Source organism: Apteryx rowi, unplaced genomic scaffold (genome assembly GCF_003343035.1).
Source record: "Apteryx rowi isolate R43461 unplaced genomic scaffold, aptRow1 scaffold_50, whole genome shotgun sequence".
NCBI lineage: Eukaryota > Metazoa > Chordata > Aves > Apterygiformes > Apterygidae > Apteryx > Apteryx rowi.
Genome location: NW_020450761.1, coordinates 1,987,596 through 2,011,896, shown reverse-complemented (window position 1 = coordinate 2,011,896; position 24,301 = coordinate 1,987,596). Strand labels below are relative to the sequence as shown.

The following is a 24,301-nucleotide window of genomic DNA, read 5'->3' as shown; positions in this document are numbered from 1 at the left end:
TTTTTCCTGTAACATAATATTGGTACAATAAAAAGGTGCACTCAGAAAATGTCTCATTATTCTAAATGACCTGAGGCACTTCAGACGGGGTTAGCTTTTGAACGCTCCTGCTACGTGCATACAAAACTTTGTGTAAATTCTGTTGCAGCATTCAACAGACAAACAACGAGGTCAATGTTCCCTCAAAGGACTGAGGGTGGCAAAGCCAATGGGCTTGCCATTGGAAAGGACCACTGCTCGTCTCTGGACTTCCAGGGTTGTCCCACTAGCCAACAGCAGGCTGCTGTTTAGGATGCTTCTTCTTATGCTGGTAAAGACTGCCTGGAATAGAACAGAGATAGATCATATGTACGAGACTAGTTGCTCACTGTGTGTGTTAAATTCTTGTATAATTGCACAAAAATCTCATTGAAGCTACTGGGCCTGACTTGAACCACATCCATGTTACAGTGACCACTCCGATGTCAACAGAGTTATTTCTGCTACGCGCTGAGGAGGGAGCAGAAGCAGAGTTTGATCTCACCCAGTGCAGTATCACTCAGCTGTGCTGAAGAGTTACTCTGGATTTATCCTGCTGCAAAGGAGAACATCTGCTTGGGACACAACCTGTGTATCTGACCAAATTTAGCATGCCCTGCTCTTGTGCAATTAACAGACCACTTTTCCAAAAAATCAGCTCCCCTTAGCTCCGCACATAGTTTGGGATTTAAATGAAGGCCAATCTAAACTCAGAGAAGAATGAGAATACCATAGATTCTCACTAACAGTAGCTGGCTTCAAGCAGAGAGAAATTTTGCTCAACAACTGCCGGTTTGGCTCACCTGGTTGATTTGTCACCTTCAGCCTCTGAGGGTCTCAGAGACGAGGCTTGGCCGTGCTCGGGGCCAGGAGGGGTGAGCTCAGCAGACCCATCTGAGTGGCAGATGAGGAGGGCATGGAGTGGGAGGAAGCCTCCTAATTGGCTATGTCTGCTCTAGTGTCTGGCTAAAATTGGCAGACACCAGGCGAGCTGGAGCTGGTGATGGCTCATGCTGCTAGCGCAGTGCCAAGCGGAGCCTGTTGCTGCATGCAAAACGTGCGCTGGGCAGGCACAGAGGCTTTACAGCTTCCCCTCATTGATGGCTTTGGCCTGTCTTCACCACCGTCAGAGCAGTGCCCACAACACCTTTACTGCAGCCAGGTAGCCCCGGTGCCTTTAGTCCCAGCAGTAGTGACGCAGAGCTTGCAGCGCAGCTCAGCCACCCAGGTATGTACCCGGGAGCTGGCGCTGGCTGCCGTAGCCTTCAGCAGAACTGGTGCCACCGCTTTTTCAGTGTTATTGGTACCTCAACCAGCTTGATTAAAGCTTTGCGCGGATGCCTACGGGCTCTGGGCTCGCATCTCCTGAGCGCAGGCAAAATAGAGCTGTTGTCTCCCACAGCTGCTCCATTTCCTAACGTTGTCACCTGATGCTGGGAAAGAAGTCTTATGAAAATAATCATCTCCAGCTCGTTCACTGCCAGGCTCCATCCCTAGGGAAGGGAGGATGTGGCGACTACGGAAGAGCGAAGGAGCAAGGGCAAGGTGGGCTGTCACCACAGACGTGCTATCACCRAGCATATCTCCTCACTTTCAGGAAAGGTTTCATTTCCTCCATTAATGGTTCAGGTGGAACTGGCCAGGTTTTCATCAGTTATATACTATCGTTGCACCATCACTAAATCTGATATACCAAAATTATACCATCAATTATAATTTGGTGCGTAGCAACATTTTTGATTTATGGTGCTTGCAAGTCCAAACAAATCTAAATAAAGCTGAAAGCGAGTGGTGTAATCGGTGTCAAGTACTGTGTTTTGCTTGCTTTTTCTCTTTTTAAAACTTGAGACCATAGATCTCAAGTCATTTTAGTCCCTGAACACCAGGAAAATCTGGTGAATGCAAACACAAAACCTTTATATTGCTATCAAACACACTTATGGTAATAGAGAATGGTAATATTTCAGGTCCTAAGATAATCAATACATTAGCGAGGGAGAAAATTGTACCTATACATCTTTCCATCACTAATCAGGCATACTGTAGTTTTTTGACCCCACACTTTGGCTGGGAAGAAAACAAAAGAGCTTCAAGCAGTTTTATTTGGTATAAGCAATTTTTACATTCTTAGCTGAAGCGCATGGATGCTGGGAGGACACGGGGGGAAAGGAAGAGACTGATTTCCAGAGCTACAATATTTTTCCAGACCCATACTATTGAGACACTGCACGAAGGCAGCCTGGAGCGGACCGGGGGTGGGGGGGGGGGTGCACTCTATTTTACATACCAGCATTGTCAAATCTAAAACGCATTCACAGAAGTTTGAAAATCTGACTTTTCAGTTTGCTTCTCTGCCATTCCCTCCTGCCTTGCTTTTTATTTATTTTTCCTCAGAGGGTTTGCTTGACGGGCCTCTCCCGTGAACCTAGAGGCAGGAGGAACCATGACCATTCATTAACGCACGCAGGAGAGGCTCATTATGAAGGCGGCTGAAAGCGCTACAGTTTTCATTAATTCTTCTGAGCCTTCCTCACCTTCCCCAGTACAAAGCACGGCGATAGCATCAAAACAGCAGGGAGATAAAGACAGATCTAAGTTTAAGTGTTCGCTTCAAAAAGGTACCATGGGCTGCCTCCTTTAGCTCAGTTACCAGCCTCGCAGCCACAAGCAGCAGGGGAAAGGCTTTTTCTCTCCCGAGTCAGAAACTAACAGTAGCAGCGAATTTCTAATTTGCTGCCTGAGTAAGTGTAAGAAGCTGCATTTCCAAGATTTCAGTGGGAGATCTCAACAAAGGTATTTTCTTCCAGTGGGAGTTTTGGGCAGCATTTTAAACACATCCGCCACGAGGCTGAGCTTAGTGGTACTGCGACGACACAACTCTTGCGCCTCTGACACCTGCTGTCAATCTCATTCGTAGCTACTACTCTTACCTGCATTACACCTGGGCACTTTCAGTGCAAAATCACGGCACTGTACACAAAACACTTGGCTCCTCTGTGGAGCAGCAGAAAGACCTTGATACGAACATTTGCACTAACGCATCAAAAATAGCACTTGCCAGCTGTGCTTCCTAGTATCCGAAGAGCAAAGCCGAGTGCTTCAAGGGCAATGACAGAGTCCGACCACCCGAAAAGACCGTTCTAGCACCGCCAGGGGCCACGTGGCGAGCCCCATCCTTACTCAGCCCTGTGCCATCCCTGCGTGCCTCGGAGCCGGAGCCACTGACGACAGGCCGACTGGGCAGCGGGCTCCAGCAGGGTGACCTGGATTCGGCTGTGCCTCGCCATGCGCCGCATCAACCTTTCCAGCCTTGGCCACAAGGCGAGGGGCCAAGGAGACGCGGCTGCCTGCTCTCCACCAAAAGTGACGTACGGGTTCGTGGGGAAAAAAGTAATGCAGTGTGACACAGAAACGGATTAAGTTTCTGCAGGAATTTCCTGGAAGGAAATAAAAACATAACTATGCATTACCAACGGTCACTTCTCCAGCTTTTTACGGACGGTGCTTTTTATGGACAGTGTAAAATTAAAACAAACACATATTGAATTACAAGGCTGTTTAAAAGATAAAAATAGACTGGTGAATAACTAAAACCTCAACTCAGCAAAAGCAAAATCACACACTCAGATACCCATATGTTTTACTGAATTGGGGCACATGGGGTGAAAAAATGTTAGTCTTGCATTAGTTTATGCTATGCAAAGCTTTATTTTTAAATCAGGATTCTGCTGTTGCCATATCTTGCAACCTATTTGTGCGTCTCAGCTCATGATACTCGTGCTTTTCTTACAGTTTCAGTACCAGGAATCAAGTTAACATACCAAGTTCGCAGCTCTACAAACCCCTGCCCCCCACATGACGTGTTCAGATGCTGGAAAAGAAATAGTAAGATTTCAGATGCATGTTTTTGTTTTGTTTTGTTTTGTTTTTTTTAAAGCTTGCGATCTTTAAACTAAATACATGAGGGTTTTTTTTAGGTCCCAGTTCTACCGCCCTGTTGGGCTTTGCTAAGTCCTGAGCTCTTGTTGTATCGATTAATGGTTAGTTGCTCTTCCAGCAGCTTTTTCCTGCCTTTTAGTTCTGAATGTGAAGACAAGTAGTATTTAGAGTATTAAGTGAACGCAGGTATTCAGGAGCTGAGAAGTGTAAAAATCATTCAGAAAGACTAGTTTCTAGTCTAATCACTACACTGTTGATTTTGTTGTCCGCAACACGGGCAAAATCCTCATTCTCACTCCAGTGTAAGTTTTATTTTAAACTCTGGAGTAGGAGGCATCTGATCTCAGATATGTATTTCCCTTTGAGTTTTACCCATTGCATCATATTATTTACTTTTATATTATGTCACATAATCTTGTATGCCAACAGAAGCAATAAAATAACACTGCAAGGATTAACATTTAAAGGGGCACATACTGTGGAGGACTAATTTTAGATCTTGCACCCAACGCAAGATGGCTGTGATGGACAATGCTCAGCTTTGGGAGGGATTTTGGCATGCTGCAGATGTCTGGAGAATGGGCTAGATTTTACTTACTCTCAGCTGGGTGCAGAAAGATTATTCTGTGGCTCCCTCAAAATACAGAAGAGTGTATTACTGTCACATCGTTCAGCAGAACAGAGGCGCACAGTGGCAGTAAAGGCCACGCTGCAATAGTCTTGGCTGTTATGTTTGTAAACAGTAAAGGAAATATTGAACAAGATGGATATAAAATGGGAAGGGGGGGAAAAGGGGGATTGAATATTTCAATTGTTTAGGAAAAATTTTACACATTCACACACATGCATATTTTCCATGCATGTTCTGGAATACTGTATTTGGTATAAAGATTCTGTTTCCTGGCTTGCGACTTGGGATCCATGCGTCAGGCACCCTATTTTTATCTTTTTCTCTATGTAACACAGCCCCAAAGCTGAAGCTCTTCTCTTAATACCTCTGTGGCTGTGTACTGGTGACAAAGGCTGCTCCCAGCTGCCGCACTCATAGTAAAGGGTTTGCCTTTGCCGCGGAGCACGCTTTGTTTGGCAGCCCTGGATCCAAATGGAAAGAGCCATACTTTCCCCTGCTGTGAAAGCTTACACTTGGAACTTGGCTCCAAATAAGAATCAGGGGCACAATGTTTTTGAATGGGTTTTCCTTCCCAAATCAAGGTGAGGCTACAACAGCCCCCTGTGTCATCACAAAGTAAGGATGCAGGCAAAACTTGAGTACGTAGGTAAGACCTAGGTAAGACTTCCGTGGCCCATGTCTTTACTTTTGAAGTGAAAGTAGGTCACACTGTTGTCCTGACTGACCACTGACTAATCTGCTCTTCTCCTTTTTGAGCAATGTTGTATAAAATATTTGAACCAGCCTCAAATGATATTTGCATTTATATTGTCTGAAGCTGCTAAGATCAAAATCAGACTTAATTGTGGGCCTGCTTTAGTCATCTAATTCTACTGAAAGCAATGCAGTCACCAGTAATTAACAGCAGAACAGGGTTGATCACAAGTAAGCTCTTTGTCACCTTACATCATTTTATGCAGGAGCGAGGAAAAGACTGTACTGGCAGGGTGATTACTTTACTGAGCCRAGCTTTTTTTGGAATTCCTAAACCTCTCCGTCATCACTTTCACAACACTTTCTCCCACTGACGCATCTTGATTTTCACTAATACATTGCCGCTCATCTTGACGTGCGGTGCCAAAGTAAACCCCAGCCTCGCCAGCACGAAGTGACACGGGGCGCAATGTTCCAGCACGTTCGGGCACCGCGGCGTGGCATGCCAAGGGCTGTTCCCCTGACAGCCAGCAAAGCACGAGGAAAACAACGCCGGCTTGCCTTGAGAGCAAACGCTGGATTGCGAGGTAGTGTTTGACTTAGTCCTTGCTCTATGGTAGACTGTCAGAAGTGAGCACACCCRACCGTAGGATGTACCTGTCTGGATCCAAACCATGCACCTGGTGCATGCCTGTAAAATTTAAGCAATCAGAGCTGAACGGCCCTGGAAAACTACGAGCAGAAAGGGGCCGAGATGTTTTTAACATGAGCATTAGAAACAAAACCCAAGCCTCACTAGTTACTGAATTTTGCAGAATTTTTGCAAATGTTGCGTCCCATCCAATATCTCAAACGCTATTTCGGCAATGGTGGTTGTTCTAAAGACTGCAAGGAAAACTTCTACTGTTGAAGTCACAACACTTATTTTAAGAAAGGCAGTTGAAAGATCCTATGTGTTTCCTTCCAAGCTCTTTATGCTTTTGGCATGTCAAAGTATCTGCTGAAACGCTCAGAAAGCTACGTGTCATAACAAGGAGCCCTCTGCGCAGGAGCAGGAAGGGTCCCATTCTGAAGGGAGCCCCTGTGACCAGGTGCACCAGCTAGGTGCTCYGGTCTGCACCCATCAAAGCTGTCAGGAAAAAAGTGAGCTATGCTACACAGTAACTTTCTAGTGTACTTATAGGGAGTTCTGGGAAAAGACTTTGGAAACCCCCATACCTATTTTTCACAGGAACTGAGCTCACCAGGAGACGGTGCATTCCTCCAGACTGACTCTGTAAATACACTGAACGAATGTAGCCGCTGATTTAGGGCTTAGCCCATCCCAGTGCATGCAGGGCAGAGCTTCCACTAATATCAAAGTGGGGCAGGACCAGGGACTCAATATCCTTCCTCTAAAATAGTCAGCAGCTTGTGTTTGAGACTCTCCAGGCTACTAGGTGCCGTGTCCTTATTGATAACGATGCACAAAAAAAATCTATACGTAATGTCTATATCAGCAATATGTTTATGAATGTGTGAGCCTGTTCTGTTCTTTATACGGATGATACATTAAAAAAAAAAAAAGACATGTAAATAAATCCACTTATGTCTCTAAAAATAGTAGTAACAATATCCACATTTTCTTCCCCAACCATATAATTTATGGCTATAGTGCTTGCAGCAGGTACCACAGAGAGTACACTCAGCAGTGCCTTACACTTCAATCTGCTCCAACCGAATTTTTAGGACTATTCAAGGAATAAAAGGAGTTAGAGCATCAGTCTGGAGAGAATAATTAATAAGACAATATCCAGTTAGTAGAAGGGGGCGTTGTCGTTTTTTTTCCCATCAAAGTTTTGAAATGTAATTCCTAAATGTTTTAAAAGAGGCGGAACAGGATAATGTAAAAACTATAAAACAGTAAAAACTTCAAAGTAATTGCTGTGTGTCCCTTTAAGCTAGAGCTTCAGGAGCTATGCATGGGATAATTTACTGCAATCTTTCTGAATCAGTAGGTCTTTTTTTCTTTTTTTTAAACAGTAACTGCATATGATGAATGATAAAATGAAACAATTTGTTATGTTTTAAAAATGTGCCTAATACATGACCTCAAAAACATAACATCAGTGAGTGCTCAGTGTCTTGATTTTTTAAAAAACAAATTGAAGATCAAGCTGTTTAAACTATACAGAAAGTGCGTAAACATTTCAAGTACTGATTTTCACTGTGAACGCCAAGCACGCATAAAAATAGGATCATTGATCTGATTTTTAAGAAAAGAAATTACTTTTAGCTTCCCCGTAGAAGCAGTAGGAGATGCAAGCTGTTGCATCATGGGTTTAAATGGAAAGAGGGAAAAAGTTGGTCGTGTGGGCACTGACTGTCATGTGAACCAAAGGCGCTGAGGCAGAGGTCAGGAGACCAGGGGATCTATTCTTGTGTTACTGCCGAGGGAGCTCCTGCCCGACCTCCACCTGGACAAGTCACTTAACATCCCTGCCTCAGCTTCCCCGCGTCAAGCAGCCAAGGCACCTTCTCCGCAACGCTCAGAAAGCCCTTCAGAAAAGGGGGACGTAAAAGACAGTCCTGTTCATCCGCTCCACCTGTTCACCTCAGGACTGACTCTGAACCCCTCTACTAGAGTAGGCTTGAGGGAAAAAAGCACACCTCTGGCGCCCAGAGCCTCCAGGACAGAACAGGGCAGTTTAGGGGCTCTCCACTCAGAGCCAAAGACCTTGCACTTAACAGCCCCCCTCCACTGACCCCAAGCGTCACGGGAGACGGCTTATTAAGTAAGCAGGACTCAAAACAGCCCAGACCTCTCTGCTTAAAATTAAACCCTGGGCGGCCTCGGGCAAACCAGCAGGTGCAATGCGCTGCCCGAGGGAGGCAACAGCCACGTAATGGGCAGCTGTGGGCTGCACTACAAACCGGGATTTAGGCGCAGGCCTGGGCAGCAGCCGCCCCGGCTTGGCGGGACAAGGGCACGGCGCAAGGAGGTGAGGAGGGGTGCCCACGCCAGTGTGGCCAAGAGCACCCCCGTACACACCGCCGGAGCAATACGGCAGGCACCCCTTCTGCCTTGCCAGGAACCAGGCGTGCACCTGGGGCTCCCAAGTTTTGGATTAGCGGCAAAACTCGGCTCAAGACCACTTGTCCCCGTGGTTTCTTCCTTTTTTTTTTGGGGGGGGGGGGGAAGGAGGTGCTAAAACTTGGGCAATTCTGATGCACTGTGATCTCTGGCAAGCACGTAAGCCAAAAAAAGAGGAGTGTCTTATTCAAAACAGCAAAGCAGGCAGATTTGGGAGTTTAAAAAAAAAAAAAGTCACCTCTTTAAAAGAGCTGAGGTTACCCTCTGGCCATGATAACTTCTGCTGAATTTTATCTAACACAGTTAACCAAAATATAATTTATGCCTCGTATTACCTAACTGAAATGCTACCTCTTAGTCCCTCTCTTACTCCAAATAGAAATTCAACAGGAATTCCTTTTTGCTTTCAAGATTTATTTTTCCTTACTAAAACACATTCGCCTTGGATTCGCTCAAACTCTGTTTTAAGATCCAAATGTAGTTAGAGTTGGTCTGCAAATAGAAATAAGATGGCTTCCTCCTGCAAAGGGCTAAGTCTGGGCAGAGGGCGAGAGCTGGACGGGACGAGGAGTGAATGGAAAGCAGCAGGAGCGTGTTTTATGTGGCACTTTCGAGTGCTGCCACTTGGACTTCGACAGTGCAGCAAAAGAGCAGCTGTTCACATCAGGATGAATAAAGATCTATATAAAACTTCCAGCTGCAAATATGCTGTGAGGAATTATTAATCTTAATGTAATAGAGATGCTGTGCACTCAGTCACTGGCTCACAAGGCATTTAGGTCTCTGTCCAGGGAAAAACAGCCTTCATGGCTGCTGGCTCTCAGCTAAGCCATGAAATCTCCCTGCCTAAACAGACGCAAGAAGCTGCTCCCTGTTTCTAGGAAGGATTTTCCTCCTCAAAAATAGACATACATAGAAACCAACTCAACTCACACTCCTCCTTAAAAGCATTAGACTTATGAGAATGATGCCTACCAGAAAAGGAGTTACTCCTTGCTAGCTTACCTAAAAGAAAGAATTTTTCAAGTCCTGGGCACCTTATTCACTCGGACGCCCAAAAACATTGCTGTTCTTGCACTCAGCACATGGCAATGGCAAAGTAGAAGGCCATCTTCTACCACGAGACTGAGGAGACGTCCTTCCTCGTTTCTAGCTATCCAGCCCATCTCCCAGGGGGTTACCTAGCTGGGCAGCTGTGGGAGCTTCCAAAACCTCCATGCATCCTCTAGCAGGCCAGGGAGAGGGAGAGCTGTCCCCACGGAGGGAATAGAGCAGGGATCAAGGCCAGGTTGGCCCATTCAGGTAAGTTGTCCTCTTCAAGAGCAGCCTTGGGGTCCTCGGCAGGGGGCTGCAGCTGGCCCGCGAGCAGGAGGATAACCTTTCCCCTGGAYTGCCTGGCTGGCAGCACGTCCCCCATGTGTGACCTTTAAGGCTTTCAACCCTAGCTGGCTGTGTACATTTTCATTTGGACAGGAGTGACAGCAGTATGAAGCTAAAGCATGGGAGACTTTCAAATTGCAAATAAATAGACTCCCTTTGCCAACAGAAAGGGGGGGGCTATGGCAACCTCAGCTTAAAAACTGGGGCCTGGTGCTTCTCCTCAGGTCTCCAACAGGAAGAGGAGAGAGCCTGAGTCTGCACTGACACTAAACCATACCACGCTCGGCTGAAGTCACTGGAATTATGCTAAGGTCAGACCTCTTTGCAGTTATCTTGCTTTAAGAAGATATAACAAAAGCAAGCAACATTAAGACTTTGGGGAGAAGGGGGAGCCCATTGCAAAAAAGCTCTCCCATTATTATCATTATATCCTGAAACTACGCTATGCATAGATTTACTTGGCTTCCACTCAAATTCTTTCCTTCAGCATCCGTAACAGCTTTCACTTTGGACAGCTATACCCATGGCCAGGTAAGAGTTAAATAAATAATAAATAAATAAAGTAGGACTACTGCAACAGGAATTTTTTATATATTCTTAGGCAAATACCCCAGGCAAGCTTATACTTGCAAACATGCCTTCCATCATGCCATTTATGCATCGCTCATATTAAAAAAAAAAAAAAAAAAACACCACACTTGTGCATTAGCACAAACTGGCCTGAGATCCTCAGCTGTGTCTCAGGTGCCTTTAGCCCAAGCGGGAAGGACTTTAGGCCCTTATTATACTGCTGTCTTCTCAAGGGGGGCCAGTGTCCATCCAAATGACAGCACAGCAGCAGACTTGGTCTTACTGCCATTATTCCTCAGCAACTTCTCCAAACCTGAGACTCCTTGACTACCCTACTGTAACTAGGTTACTCACTAGCGCTGTGGTAAGCATGTGCATTTGAGTTCCCATTCCTGCAAGTCTGGGGCAAAGGCATCCCCAGCTACCCCCAGGGGTTATACCTTTAGGAGTCAAAGCTTTTGAGTGGTTTTCCCAGACACCAAGATGAACTCTGGTTCACGAGTGATGGGGCAACACAGTCCTAGGTGGAACACATCTGAAGTTCAGAGAGGCCAATAAGACAATATTAGACCAGAATTGGTTGCTTTCCCCCTAAATTTTACCCCCTGTGCCAATGACATTTATTTAAACTACTACTGAAGACAGAAAGCTGAAGCTATGTTTAAAGGCTTTATCTCTGTAAATATTTGGAGAGCTATAAATACCTAGCCATACTCATCATATGAATATTGGACTTAATGTTCTGTTGCCATGAAAATTACTATAAATACATTTTCAACTTTTAATTTCTCATTGCGCTTTAACTGATTTGCCAAGAGCTCCTTTTAAAAGACAAAATAATTCTTACGTAAGATGTCGTACTATTTGATTAGCAGTCTGAGTCAAAGGCCACAGCACAGTGCAGGAACTGAAAACTCCATGACAGAAGCAGACAAAGCACGTAGTGCACTAGCATGCTATAAAGTTGTATGTCCCAAGTGGGACTTATTATAATCAGACAGTCCATGAGTCAAGCCCTGACTGCTTTGCATGTTTGGGGAAAGGGGACAGCGGGACAGGAGGTTGTCTGAAGCGCTGAAATAAACCTCCTTGCTTCTTCTGTGAGTCACATGAATACTGATGCCTTCCAAATTTCACAGTACCTCTGTTCATTTTATCTACGTAGAAATGAATTAAAGGAGGGATGCATTTTAACCACATTTTTACAGAAGTCCAGAACGAGGATGACTTTGTGGTTAAAGGACCAGAGCTTGACGAAGTTCCTATTCTCAGCTGTGCCGGATTGGTTTTGCTTGATCACAGACACATTACTTGACTAGAGCAGAGGAAATTTCGTAACAAGTTTTATATATTTCCAGTCTGCCCTACGTTTAATCAATTAGTGCTTCAGCCGTCTTATAAAATGAAATAAAAACAGTAACTGTGCTATGTGGTATAGAAACTCCTTCTTTGCTGTGAGAAGTTCAGCATTTCCAAACCATCTGATTCTAATCCTAGCAGGTAATTTATATCTGGATTCCTGAAGGAATACACAGATTAATGCAACTCCCTAGTTCTTTAGAGTCAGAAAAGCATTATCTGCACGTCTTTATTCTTCAGGGCAAGTTCTGCTTCCATTTGCTCAATCGAAAAAAGGTACCAAAGTGTTTTCATCATATACATGACATTCATGCACATCCTATTTGTGACGTGTGTCTTAAAGCACAAAAAGGGAAATGTGTTTTGTCAAGTCACTACGTACTTCTGGTCCTATTCTCCTTCCATAAGTCACCTTTGATCCACCCAGTTCTAGAGCTCCRATTATTTTTGTAGTTTTATCTGAGATCATGCCTTCCATGGAAAGCATCTCAATGTAGCAATAAAAATAGGTCAGGTATATATTATAGCTCAGTTTCAGGGTTTTGACCTCCCCCAAAAGTCTGATTAAACTGAAAATTTCAAAGAAATCGGATTCCATATTCTGAACTGTTTGAGATAAATGGTGATGCTAATGACTGATGTTATCTGTTTTACCCCCCCCCCAAAAAAATTTCTGTGACATTTAAACCTCTAATGAAAATGATGTAGTCTTTTGGCCTTTGAATTTTGAGAAAAACAGAATTTAAAAAATGCATGCAATAGACCAGATTCTCTAACTGACGAGCATAATGTGGACAGCTCTATCCACATGGGCTCCAAGGTTTCAAAGAAACTGAAAGGCCTGTGATCTCCAACAGCTAGTAAATAAAATAGGTGTTAAAGACTCCTAGATTCAAAGATACATGGACTATTTTCGAACAATTATTCTAAATACTGTCAAGTTTAGTAACGTTATTTAGCAACAGCTGTTGCAGTAGAGTTTCATCCAAATACTGACAAGCTAATACCACAACCCTGTTTAATGCTAATTAGATGGCCAAATAAAATGTTGCAAATATTAATGGCAGAACTTGCCAGTAAAAGTGTTACCGAGTAGATTATCTGCTGCTTTAAATGGATGAGACCTTGCAGCAGTTAGTGTATCAGTTTACGCCAGTATATAAAAGCAGGCAAACTACCACACATCTTTGGGCACTGGGTTTGGGGCAACTTTCTTTACACTTAAAAATCTTTATATTCTTTTTGGGTGCTGTACATATGCTTCCCAAAATACTGTGCACTTAATAAATAAATACACATGTATCTGAAAACATCTAGGTCCCAGTAATAATTTCACATCTTTCTAAGTTATAACACCTTTCTTTTTCTAAAAGAAACAAACATGTATCAGTGAATCATTTAACCCATCACAGAAATGCAATTACCTTCAGACGGATTGTAGTAACTGATAACTATTCACCAAAGCACCTTGCAGGGGCTCTGGCGGTGATGTAAAGGAGGATATACTATCTCACTGAAGCTGCCGGGGTGTCCTAGGAGACTGGATGTAATTACACAACTGGAATTTGAGGAAGATGCTGAGGCTAACACTTGCTCGTTCAAAGGCAGATATAATGACTGCAGGTGACCAGGACCTGCGTTTTCACATCTCAACCAAGACGGTATCTATATCAACCTGTGGACTTCCAACATGAGGATCAGCCACGGGTTAAGTCACAGATAAGAACGGCAAATTCTTCAAAGCCAGCGCTCCCTCCCATCCTATTCAAGTTTTACTTGGATGTCTAACCTAAGAACTGGATCTCAGCCCTGGTTAACCCGTAAGACTGCTAGGTCCAGGGATAAATAATTATCATAATGCATCACACCAGAGACAGGCAGGGACAAAGGCGGGTGATTCATCTCCCCTAACTTTAACATTGACAGGCTGGACAGCAACTGTGCCTAGCCACTGGGGCTGGCTCCACAGCCCCCAGCACAAAATAAGCACTTTGAGGGTGGGCCTTCTCCCAGCTTCCCCATGGGTCCACAGCAGCATAAAATGAATTGCTCCCTAAACTCCATATTGAAAAGCTCTCCAGTGATTACGAAGGGAAACTAAGGCAATTAGCTCAGCTGCACTCACCTGTGGTTAGTCAAATCAACCCTACAGAGAGTTGCCCTGCGAGCAACCCCAGGCACAATTTAAAGCACAAGTCTCACAAATCCAGGGCAGCAAGAAAAGTACACTGAACTTAACCCCAAGAGACTTGCAGCCAAGCTTTTGTGAGAATATCCTCGCAGTGGCACAGTCCTCTCTTAAACATAACACTTGCCCCTTCACCGTCATGCGTTTTGCACGGTTGCCTGCACCTTTTCAAAGCAGGGGTACCAGCCTATTAACTTGAATGTGATATTTTGCAACTCTTTGCGCTCCTGGAGGGAAAGGTCAAAGGCAGCATTACTTCAGCTTAATTTCAGGGCTTTGGTTTCTCCACACTGATTTTTATGGGCCTTACGTACCCCAGACCTAGCTGTGGCAGCAACAGAAGGGGATCATTTGGTAGAGCCTGGGAGACAATTACCAGCCCCACCACAGCCTTGCTGGGAGCACACAAGGCCCTCTGCCTCTCTTTCCATCTGCTTTCCCCATGTTTAAGGTAGGACCAATAAAACCACCCTCTCACAGACAAGGTGCTGAAAGGATAAATTCAGTCACATACAAGATGGCAAAAATCCCACTGCTTTCCTAGCAGCTTTCCAGATCTTAATTCTGGAGCACACCAGAAATTCTGGAGCAGCTTCCGGTAAATTTTGGATGGTTTATTGTTGTTATTTTAAAATCGGAGTGCATGTTAAAATTGTAATAAAAAGGCTATCCCAAACAGTATTCCTGCTAATGTTTATTTTTATATTGAATGCAAACTTACATCACATATCTTTCTAATATGAAAAGGAAAAGACCATTGGGCTAATAACAAGAGAGATCTGGTTAAAGGCCAGATTTTTTTTCTTTTCTTTTCTTTGAGACTGGAAGAGCAGAAGAATACTTTTACTCAAACGGTTTTGCTAAAAATATTTGCTGTTATCACCAGGCTTCGAGGTTAATGCTGCACTCTGATAAGAGCAACTGCACATCTAGAAACTATCCAGACTGCAAGTTTCAGGGGCTTCATTTACACTAGCAAAACTGCAGAGCCCTAACTTAGCAATAGCATCCCCGCTGCCTTGTCTCACTCTTCGCAAAACGTCTTAAACCTGCCTACATTTCAATCTCCTGCTCCTGCAGCCAGCAGCGGGGCCATGTCAGTTCACATATTTTAAGGTTTTCCTCACAACCGGGAGGGATTAGAAAATGAGGCTTTGATGTGTTCAGGACATGTGCTTGAGATTACTTGTGTACCTAGATTCTAGCACATGTGCCTGCAAGTTGTGGTCTAAATTTGTTTGTCCCTGGCAGCTCGTATTTGCAGCGATGGGTGGAGTCTGGGGAATATTCTATTACTATGCGCCATTTTATATCCAATAATATTCTATAACCCACGTTCAGTAGCTACATTTGATTCTACAGTCAGCAATACCCTATTATTGCAGAGTGGGAGCTACGACACACACAGCCCATGTAATGAAGAGCCAACCCATACCAGTTGCACTTCTTAAGCACTTCACAGAGTTTCAGACGTGTTACTCCTCTTCAAGTCAATGAGAGTTTTACGGCTAAATCGAACTCCACATGCTCTGCCAACTTGCTCTGGTATATTTTTCTTCTAGAAATCCAGGCACTTGGTACATAGACAGCAGTGAGGCTGTATTAAAAACCACAGCAGGTGGAAAAATAATACAGCCCAGGGAAGGTTTTGTTTTTTGGATCTACTCACAATCAAAGCTATGCACAAAGCACAATGAGGCAGAGTAAATAAAGATGTTTCACACAGACAAGCACGAAAATCTTCCAAAACAAAGAAAATTAAATTATCTTTCAAGTAAAGAACACACTGCAGTGAAACCCTAAATGAGCCATTCTAATTAAAAACATGCTGCGAATCTCCTACCAAGAAAAAAAAAAAAAATCACGCTAGTGTTTGTGCATGTACAGCCACCCTCTAAAACCAGTCAGGCAGCTTTCGAGCCAAACAACGCACGACACAGCATCGCAGAACTACAAAACATATTGAAGCTATTTCCATAGCAGTCATCGCAACCAGGCGCCGGGCAAGGACGTGCTGGGAGCGGGGCCGAGGGGCGCCTGGCCTGCGGGTGCCACCCTGCCACCAGCGCTCGCTTCGGCGGCAGGTGGCCTCAGCCTGGCTACAGGCTCGTAGCCCTTTCCCCGACCGCCCCCCGAGCGGGCGAGTGAAGCATGCGCGCTGATTTACGCGGGCAGGGAAAGCAAAGGAGCTGACAGCCCTGGCCCAAGGCAAAGTTGGGCAGAGGTTTCGCAAGCCTTTCCGCATAGTGCCGCTCGAGCCTCTTAATCCCGACGTGCCGCAACCGTCTCGGGCGCCGGGCCCTCGCAGGGCTGTGTTAAATCGAGCGGCAGGCTCGGATGAACACATTAAGAAGTGGATGAAAACGCCAAAGTAGCGCTTTGCTCCTGGCCTGGGGTAGGGTTTCACGCACGCAGCAGCTCCCAGCAGCTCTCCAGCAATGAAACGCGATCCCCCTTCTGACCCACTTCCTTCTATTTATTTACCTATTCAAAGAGCCACAACATGGTGGGCTTCCCAAACCGTAGCCTCCATCCCTTCACAGGCAGGGAGCCAAGTGGACGGGAACGCGTGGTTTGTTATGTACAGTAAAGGTGGACATTCATGTTCTATATAACACATGATATGCTGATATTATTTTGATGCAGGCGCAGGGTCCAGAATCTGCTATAAACATAACAGACTTAAATGACATATCTAAGTTACGGACTTAAATGACATGGAGAATGGTACAGTTTGCCCAAAGACAGTGGAAAGTAACAGGAAGATTTTGGAAAGTGATGGAAAGTTTGGCTTCAGCAAAGTTTGGCTTCAAGCACACCAGTTAACGCTTCAACGACACGGGGACTTCATGCGCGGACAGGCAAGCGGGTCCACACAATGGTGACAGAACTAAAAATGCACCAGAGGACGTAACCACCCTTGTGGATCCCAAAATCAAGGGGACCCAGGCTAGAGACAGAGGAAGAGGAGGATCCAGTTAACAGCATTCACCTCAAAATCATTGGAAAGAAATCAGTAACACATGGAGGGAACCCTGCAACTGATGCCCAAAGTAAATGAGATTTGAAGTAGGAAAATGCAAAGAATCTCCTCAAAAACAGCAAAGAGGTTTGCAAGAATGGAGCTCGGATGCTGCTCCTTGCTGCCCTTTTCTGTGCCATTTGCAGGCAGCTGGCAGCCACACAAGCTCACGTATGACACCCAGTCTCTTACAGCACTCATGCAAGACAGGGAAAGCGTATCAATCCATACTTTGCAGCTGAGAAACCTCAGCAACAATAAATAACCCAGCTAAGTGCCAATTGATCAATGCGTCCTTGTTTGGTAGAAGATTTAAGCACTTGTCCAATATTTAATCCCACTTTATTAAAATTTAAGGATGTGCTTAAGTGCTCTGCTACACTGTAATAGAAATATCAATTTGCTCAATCTCTTTTACACTTTTTCCTCTTATGCTACACAAAACTGTAACAGCAATATTTTTTGCATGAATAGGATTGCAAATGGTAAGGGAGAATCTCCTTCTGGTGAAGACAACAGGATTTTTGCTGTCGACTTCAGTGGGAATCAGCACTTGGCAGTAATCAGTGCCGAAAGAGCAAAACTCCCTGTAGCAGACTTCGGTGTTGCGGAGTGAGGAAGCCCCAGTAACACAGCCACGCTGTAACTCTCCGTGTTGTTAACTGCTTTGAATGGGGCTTCGTCTGAAAAATATATAGGAGACTTTTAAGCCCTAATGCACATAATGTCTGTAGGCAAACCAAAAGCAGCAGTTCCCTAGTTTTATTGGGTATTGAAACATTAAAAACAGGTGTTTAAAAACCCTATTACAAATCTGTCTGCAACCTGTATAATTTTTACCACGTGCAAGTAAATTGATCACCAGTTCATTTCAATTGTTTCAGTGAAAATACGCAACTCCTGCTGAATTATTTCTTAAACGTGCAGGGAGGAGAAAGTTTATGTGATTTCACTGCACTGAAAACATGTAACATACTTTACTTATGAGTATGTACACAGCAGATGCTACAGYGGATCATCTCTCTTTCATGGCACATATCAAAGAAGATCTCTCAAGCTATTCTTCACAATGAGAGAAATGATAAACCCTGCTCATAATGAAAGCTGCAACGCACTTCTAGAGAGCAACTGAGTAATTTGACACCCATATTTTCCACTGATTCAGTTTGTTAGTTGGAACAATGAGTGATTAAAACAGAAAATCTATATTATAGCTACATACACTGACATTCCAGATTGCAATGTACATTATGGATGTGATTTTACTCTTCTTACATGTAAAAATGTTAAAAATATAAATCAGAAATTATTCCAATGGAGTTACATTGGTGTAAAAGTGATCTGAAATATGAACTGGCCCCAGTATACCTTCATACAGAAACCACACTGTGTAATTTTCATGATATATACACTTTATGCAATTCGGAGTACTAAGGAAGAAAAAAAAAATCATTTGCCCTGAGATATTACTTTAGGAATAGAGGACAGATGTCTAGTTGCTGAAGCAGACTTGTAAAAAATTAATCACTTGCCTCATGCAGGTTAGCAGTATTTGGCAGGTAGGTTAGCACAGCTCATAATGAAGCATCTGGCTTTTGGTAAAGCTGCATTTTAATTTTAACTGCGTTTCATTTCAGCTTTTGGGCGCAATGTCAACATGCAATAATCTGACAAGTCTGGAGCAGATTTACCGATTTGTAACTTTGGTGTAGATCTTCCGAATTGTAACTAAAACTGCAGTTGAGTAAGTCAATAATTGTGGCTCATTCACAGAGCTCTGCCTCATGTATCTACTGAACCTCCCTATAAAGTCATTTAAACCCAGTCCTCAAGCTCTCAAACAGCCTGAGTCTTACTTTCTTAATAATAGCTGAACTAACTCAGAGTCAACAAACTCCTAAGCACGTGCTTGAATTCAACATGCTCGGCTGACTTCAGGAGCATGCGAGGACACTTCCTGTTTAAAAAACTCTGCAAAAACTGGCCCAAAACATTTTTGGGGGTTTCCCTCACAGACCATTTGTCCATTTGTGGACATTTCTAGGGTGGGCTGGGGAGGGTTGTTGGTTTTTGTTTTTATTCCTGCCACAGATCAATGGAGGAATCACTTTCTTATTACAGATTGCGGAATGGGTATTTGGTATGTTGAGGCAAGCAAAAATCTATCCATACTGTATTTTTCCTTGGAAAAAGACAGCTGTGGGTGTTAATTCGTAGCATTGCTGGTAACTTCTTTTGGCTATCAAGAAAGGTTTGCAGCTCATGCCCAGACCTTTGGTAGGAAGAACAAGAGCTATTTGAGCTGAGTGAAGTCTGCAGAACCGCAGCCCAATTTTGTGACTCTGATCATTTCTAAGTGTTCATCCCGATACATGTATTTTCAGTGGAAGGGTGCCTACCACCACAAAGTTACTGGAAAACAAACAAACAAACCCCCACACCAATTGTCCCTGTGAGAAAGTAATTACTGTATAGATGCAAGGGCCATTTTTCAACATGAATGGCTCAGACATTCAAATAATGTTCCTAAAAGACAGAGATCTATTAGAGAATAATTAAGCAATTGCCAATTTTTGTTTTTACATTATAACCATTTCTGAAGCCTTCACAGGTGCCAAAACCCTCAAGAATCTCACTGGCTGTTCTTTTTCTCTTCTTGTCTGACTTAAGCTGAACTTGCTTGAAAGGAGACTAAGAATAAATCACACTACGGACTCCTGGGCTCTGACAAATCTCAACTGCAAGCACAGTGAAAGGAACTAGGAATGTGCAGCTCTGGAAGCACATTTGCAACAGTCTCACCAGCAGCACCACAAATGCCTTTGCTAGACTGTTGCACCTTATACAGTTATTTTCTTAGCACATGGCAGCAAAGAATTGCTTTTAAAAAAAAAAAAAAGAAGAAAAAAGCCCTTTATATGCACCCCCCCCCCCAAATTTTTTGGAAGATGCCAGATATCACCCAGTTCCATAGACACACTTGCACTTTATTTAGTTATAAGGACAAACAGGGTGGGCGGAATTTTTCCCCCTCTTGCTTGGGACCTGCCTGCTGGTGGGAAAGGGACATGGCAACTAATGGAGAAAACCGAGACAGAGCAAGAGACACCGAGCAGGGGCAATACAAATTAAGCAGGTGGCAAAGAATGATGGAAAGGACAAGGAAAACAAGAAACTCTTGAACAGTCAAGGTTGAGTTACAATTCTTCCCTGGAGAGCAGCAGTACGTTTTTTGAGGTATGCTTGCAAAATAATGATGAATCACCCTTTCGGACAAAATTTGGAAAAAACTCTGTCCATGCTGCAAGCAACTGAAAGGATGCAATATGAGACTTGAGTACAAAGTAAATGAGGCATAAGAAAATAAATACTACTACATTTATGTTCCATTTTTCTTGGTCTTACAAACACTCTCAACACACTGTTTCCAGACATTTAGGGTGCACGTGCTGCCAGTCACCGAAACCAGCTGGACAACAGGAGCAGAAGTAACAGCTTCTGCGAGCAGCAGCAGAGATGAAGATGACTCCTCTGCTTCCTTTCTAGGTCTAACCATGATGGAAAATATCCACTCAGCTGTATAAAAGAGGTACCGCGAAACAGCGAGGGCACAGTTTACAACTTATCAATTACTGCCAAAGGACAGCTAGAAGATACTCCACAGAGCAAGAGCAACACCACCGTCTCCCTTGCCTCAAAAAGCTCAGCAGAAGGGAAACCAGGACAGGCCAAGAAAGATGAAAACAGCTGATATCACTCCTTTGTACCAGGGAACAGAATTCCTAGAGACAGCAAAGGTGGGAGAGCAGGAACGTGCTTCAACCCCTCCTTCCTACAGGAAATTTCTGGGCAGCCAAAATGGCTTGCTGAGGTATTTGGTAGAGGCTGAGCAGCCTCATTCCCACAGCATGCAGAGACCTGCCAGCCAGCATGTGCTCTTCTCCTCTCCGGCACCCAGCCTGGAGAAGACCAGCCCCGCAAGCAATCCAGTGGGATTCTTGTAGCAGCTCGAGTACCGGGATCCCAGCGGTGCTTAGCACTGCACAGAGACTGAAGAGACACACCATGCCCCACATAACAACAACCTAGGCGTAAAACCAAAACCAGATGCACGCAGGCAGAAGGCAGGCACATATGAAATAGCAAGGCTCATAGGCATGCTAGCTACGAAGCCTCTTTATTCACTGTTATGATGCAGAACCTGTTGCAAGCGTGATGCTGACCTCTGAATAAAAACGCTAGCTTTTGCATTGTGCTTTCTTGGGGGTCGGCAATTCTGAGCTATAGGACTATAGGCAAACCTGAGAAGCTGCACTAAGTTCTTCAGGCTGGAAAGCCAGATTAAATATCTTGTCATCCTAACAGCCGGGATATGTACTGTGGTGTGTCAGTCAGACTTGGCATGGGCAAGGGATCATTTTTAAATGAAGAGTGGAGTGCATCCCCCAACCACTGCTGGTGGAAATTTTGTTTTTCATTTGGAAAGGGCTGTTGTTCCAAACAGCAGAGGCCTGTCCCCAAGGCTGCTCATAAATCAGAGCTGAAGCTGCGTTTTCAGGGTCATGAAATCTCAACTGGCTGACAGCAACCTGCTTTCCAGAATGGCTCTGCTCCATTCTCTTCTTGGCCCTTCTAAGGGTGGCTATAAGCTACCTATATGGCTGTGCTTGTAGAGTTACCTTGTGGGACCAGCTTTATGTGAAATATCAAAAGAGAAACTCCCTCCTTCCCAAAATAAGATCTTCTAATGATGAAAAGCTGTGATAAAAATCTTTCAGTGGGCTTTCTTCCATTTGTTAGATTTATAGGTGCAACAGCAGCCCTAAAACATCTGCCAAATCATTCTACTTTTCAGTTTTGATTATTTGTCTGCTAGTTTGAGGTCAGCTTTAACTATACAGATGCAAGACGTGAGAAAGCCATTCAGCTCTAGATTTATTCTTAAGAAGTACCGGCTGTCTAAAATAAGGCTATAAAATGTAGGCTCCCTGTCTGGTTTGTTGTGTGGTTGCATGGCTTTGTGCTATTAATTGCAACCTGGCTAACAGGTGCTTGCCAATGTCTTTATATTCTCCCCATAAGAAAGGATTATATTTCCATCTGGATAAAAGGGTGACGCTGTCTTTTTAAAAGAAGTTAAAAACAGCACAGAGAGGAAGTCCACTGTGGCACGATAAATCGAATCATTGCTTACTAACGAGAATATGGCCTTTTCTCTGCTCTTACAGATCAAGASAGGGAAGGGGAAAACTGTTAATGTGATTTCCCCCCCACACACAGATCCACTCCTCTGTCAGGTGTCAGACAGCCATGAGCTGGACCCACCCTGGACTGTTTTTCCTTCAGTTCTTTTGACTTACCCAGTAATGGTGGCAGCTCTGTCTTTTAAAACAAACTCACAGCACTCAAGGACCCCTACCAAGAAAAGCACTTACACACAAAATGCAGGGGTATGAGAAGTCCCATAGTATGCACTTAAAAATTAACCATGTGCTCACTCTTGCCATGCACTGTCAGAGCATCACTGCAAAGGACTTGCCCTGCTCTGCCTGGAAGAATCTTTCCCTCCGGTTCATTATCCCTTCATCTCTTTTCTGTCATCAGCTGTGAACACCTCTTTTCAATCTTTTCCTTTACCTCTTAATTTCTCTCTTCTTCCTGTATTGCTTGTGTAACTGTGCAACCCTATTGCCTAATGCTGCCAACCATTTGTGAAACAGTGTATATGAGAAGTGCTATATGAAATTGTGTTGTCAAAATATAAAAGCCCTATTTGAATGCATTTGCAGCTCCTTGAAGTGACTGTTCCCTCTTGAAGTTACAAGGGTTTAATATCCAAGGCTCTGTATTTGCTAAGGGGGCCTCTTGGCACAGACAACATTTTAACTATGTAAATCAGCAGACAAATAATTTTTCTGACTATAAAATGAGGGAGTTCAGATTATTCATGTATTCACAGGCTCAGACCAAATTCCACATCGGACCATGCAAGCTATATGTGACCTCCTCCATTTTGTTCCAGGACATGAGACACAGTGAAAGGCAAGTCAGTATTCCATGCATCTTCAATATTAATTTATTTTTTCAAGAGCAACGTGAATTCTGGCTAACACTAGGTTACCTAGATAAAAAAGGAAAACCCCTACCAAGCCTTTTCTTTCCCTTTTCTAATCCATTTATCTACCTCATGTTGAGACTGATCTCAAAGAAAATTCCTGACATATTTTATCTACACAAATTGCAATAACAAGCATGATTTCTGAAAGTGCTTACTGGCCTGTTCTGCTCATTTGAGTATTTTCTTTCACCCTTCGGTCCAGTCTTCTACAGGAGTAATTCATATGCTTTAATTAAACATTCTTGACTATTTGGATTTTATCTCACAGATATACCACACCCTGTTTGTAAAAATTCCATCTCTAGCAGCCAAAGGACTTGAGTTATTCCAAAGAGGAGTTATTAATTAGAATAACTATACACCATATACTTATAATCTGGTGCCATCCCTCCCCAGGGATCCCCAAGTGCTACACAGACTTTTATCTATTAGATTACTTACCTGCAACTGAAACAGAGCCATCTTTGCCTGGAATGTAATCACCGTTTTGTGCAACCATGCACCACCACTTTCCAAATGAGAAATACGTCCAAACGGAGGAAGTTTAAGACATTCTGGATGCAAATCTCCTCGAATTCAATTCACCATTCTTAAAATGTGGCTCGAGCCCCTTCTAAAAAATGTGGCTCTTGCCCCTTTGCAGGTTTTCTAGAGTACCCATCCCTGCGCCTTACTTCATCCAGATAAACCCTGATGCTAATTTTGAACTCCTGCAAATGTTTAGGTACCAGCACAGCAATAACGGACTCGAATTTACTCCCCAAAGGGAACAGAGTCCCAAGTTTTCAACCTAATCTGGCACGGCTAGAGCAGCTGAGTAATTTTTGACACCAGCTGGGGCCCTGGCTCGGTTGTGACTCAGAGGGGAGAGTACCCCAGACTGAAATCACCAAAGGCAATTACAACTAGCAAAATACTGCAAGCACACAATGAATAAAAGGCCATGCCAGGCGTGAGCTCAGCCGCGCTGCTCCCCGGAGCCTCGGCCGCGCCAATGCTCTGCAGCAGCCCTCAGCTCCCGAGGTGTGTCGGCTCGTCCCACTCTCCAAGGGTTTAGCAACCAAGAACAGCGATAGCTTGGGGCTGCCGTGGCAGCCAAACAGGTAAAGGGGAAAAAAAAATTTCCGAGAGGAGAACATTGCGTTACAAGAATCATTAGCAAAAGCCCTCACAGGCATCTTTAAACACTCAAAAAATTATCATTCATAAATGCAGAAGGGAGGTGCGGTCATCACACAGAAAGAAATCCATAGGAAATCCTGCTGGCATGAAATGCCACCAGGAGAAAACCTGCAGGAGTCCCCAGCAAG

At 44.0% G+C, this 24,301-nt stretch overlaps 1 protein-coding gene across 4 annotated transcripts in view; it reads right to left on the bottom strand.

Moving 5' to 3' along the window:
* The window catches only part of NFATC1 (nuclear factor of activated T cells 1), a 117,443-nt gene that overhangs the window by 74,431 nt on the left and 18,711 nt on the right, over positions 1 to 24,301 (bottom strand). The gene's annotated exons all lie outside the window — the stretch shown is intronic.